The sequence below is a fragment of the Drosophila ananassae genome, chromosome 2R, assembly GCF_017639315.1.
Source record: "Drosophila ananassae strain 14024-0371.13 chromosome 2R, ASM1763931v2, whole genome shotgun sequence".
In the NCBI taxonomy this organism is placed as follows: Eukaryota; Metazoa; Arthropoda; class Insecta; order Diptera; family Drosophilidae; genus Drosophila; species Drosophila ananassae.
The window spans coordinates 23,506,926-23,509,756 of record NC_057928.1 but is presented as its reverse complement, the minus strand read 5'-3'; positions in this window follow the sequence as shown (position 1 = coordinate 23,509,756).

The window sequence follows — 2,831 nt, the reverse complement described above, 5'->3', positions numbered from 1 at the left end:
GTGTTATTACTGCCCTGCCTGGCATTATGCTGGCAATATTTTGTTTTGAGTCGCTTTGAGTCGAGTTGAGTTTCGTCCTTTTTTGGGACAGCTTTCGAGTGGCCCCACTTTTGAGCGTTTCAGCTTTTAAGCTTTGAGCGAAAAACATCTGGATTCTAGAGAGTGAGTTTTCGTTTTCAGCCCCGAGGGGGACAAACCTTTTTGAATTGGAAAGGGCAGGGCAGGAAAGGTGAAAATGCCGGCTCGTCGGAAATAAAATTAAGATTTCTTCAACTTGTTGGCTGAAAGTTTGACTCAGCTAATTTGTATGCTTAATTGCTAGGAACCATTTACACTAAGCTACGCGAAAGGCTTTGAAGTGGCTAATTCGATTGGAATGGCTTAGAAAGGGTTCAGTTGGGACGAAATAAAATTATAAAAACCTTTGCAAGGATATTATTCGGATATACCGAATAAGAGTCCCAAAAGAAAATATCTCTTCCCAAGAAAAACTTCTAAGAGGCCATAAAGTAATTTATTACAATATTTGTTCATTTCCCTTCTTAACTATGATTTAAACACATCAATTTAATCAATCAATTTTATTTCTATTTCAATTCTATTTTCTTAATAGTTTATTTAAAATACATTGTTTTGTAAAAATATTAAACAAAAAAGTTTCTTGTTGGAAAAATGTGTATAAGTCGGCTAATACTTGTCAGATCCCGAAAATTTATGCTTTCTCGGTCATAAAACTTCGAGTAGCATCGTTTTGAATCAAATCCTGGATGACAAAATTTTCACCGACTTTTCGAATTTTTTTAAGTCATCATGATTTTGGCCAAAAATTGGGTCAAATTTTTGTTGAGTGATTTTTCCGATTCTTTGATGCAAATCAAAGGCGGATAGAAGTCCTATTCAGAAATGTTATTTCATTTTTCGATCGGTTAGTAAATAGGTAAGATATTTACTAAAAAGTGAATCAAAAGTTTCGCTTTTGGCCAAATAAAATAACGGCTAAGATGTTGATCCAATTTTTATTTTTTCATGATCGAAAAATGTTTATATCTTGGTTAATACTTGTCAGATCCAGAAAAGTTATACATTCCCGATCATAGAACTCCGAGTAGCACCATTTTCAATCAAAAACTGGGTGTCAACAATTTTGACCCACCTTTAAAATTTTGTGGGTGCACCCAAGAGTTTGAAAATAGGACAAAAAAAATGTCGACCCGATTTTCGCGATTTTGGCAAGGGGTACATCAGGATTTTTTGCAAAAATCGGCGAAAATTTTATTGCTCGATTTTAAAAAACTTTTGATGCAGATCGAAGGATAATAATGTCCTGATTACAAAATGGCATCCCTTTCCACAATCCGTTTAGAAATAGCCGAGATATGAGCTTTGAAAATCCCGCCTTGGCGGCCAAAACGCGGCGCAAATTTCTCGAAATTCGTATGGCAGAAAATCTGAAGTACCAGGCGAACAGAAACCAGCAGAAGGCCGAAACGAAGCAGTCCAAGCAGTGTAGTGACGTCAGAGCAATAATTATTTTCTGGTCATTAGGGGGGAGCGGGACAAACAGATCTGAATATGTAACGGCCAAGCCTTACCTCCCTTTCCACCTAATGCAATGGGGGCTTCAACTTAAGCTTCATGGGGGGGAATGGGACAATGCACTAAGAGGGAGACAGGGAAACAAATGAGGCTCTCTTGGGGATGGCAGTACTGAGTGTCTTGGAGCCACGGTTGTCACGATTTCTCGGCACGCGGCAACAGCCTCCATACAAAACAATGCATTTTCGCTCACGTTGGCCCCAAATCGTGACACGCGCAGAAAAACTGCGTGTGTCATTTTAATTCTGCCATCATTAAGTGAAAATTACCGTTCTGGGCTGGAAATTTGAATGCCGGGATTGGCGAACTGTCGGCCATCATGGATTTCAGTACCGTTGCTTTGTATTTTTCGCCAGAATACTTCTGTTAACCCTTCACTCGGCTTTAACATTATTTAATTTAAATTTTAAATTATGTAAATGCAACTAGAAGAAAAAACCACCCAACAATGAAACAGAACGAGTTAAAAATGCTGAAATTATAAAAAGGAAGCAGTAGTGTGTGTTTTTATTGCCCTAATAATAAATCTTTGCTTGCGACAATTGTCTTTGAATGTTAAACCCATGGGGCCAGTTAAGGGATAATCGAGACATTTTTCTGGCGCAGTGAGGGTGAGGGGGTGGTGGAAATCCACCTTCTGCTGATTTCTGTTCGCCTGGTACTTCAGATTTTCTGCCATACGAATTTCGAGCAATTGGCGCAACTTTTTTGGCTGCGCAATATCACTTTTCAAGTCCATATTTTAGCCATATGGAAATCGATTTAAAAATTTTAAAAAATATATTTAAATAATATAGTTTTTATATTTAACAAAAAAATATAATTTCATAGTTGAAACCTTCCCAAATACCCTTTTTTAAATCATTTTCTAAATGCCCCCTCATCAAATTTTGGCCAGCGGCGCCAAAATTTTTCCTCGATTTCAGTGAGTTTTGCCCGTGGCCAGATTTGGAGTACCAGGCGAACAGAAGCCAGCAGAAGGTGGCCGAAACCAAGCAGTTCAAGCAGTTCTCAGCAATTATTTCTCATTTCGCCATGTGTGGGAAAGGGAAGAAGGCTGCTATGGTGGCACTTCACCCCCCTATTGAAACTTATGGGATGGGGAGCACAGCATTATACTCTATGGGGGGGGAACGAGATAATGCGATCGAGAGGGACAGGTAGACATATTAAGCTGACGTAGTGATGGGAGAGCAGGAGTGATTTTGCACGACATTTGGCACGCCACCTCAGCA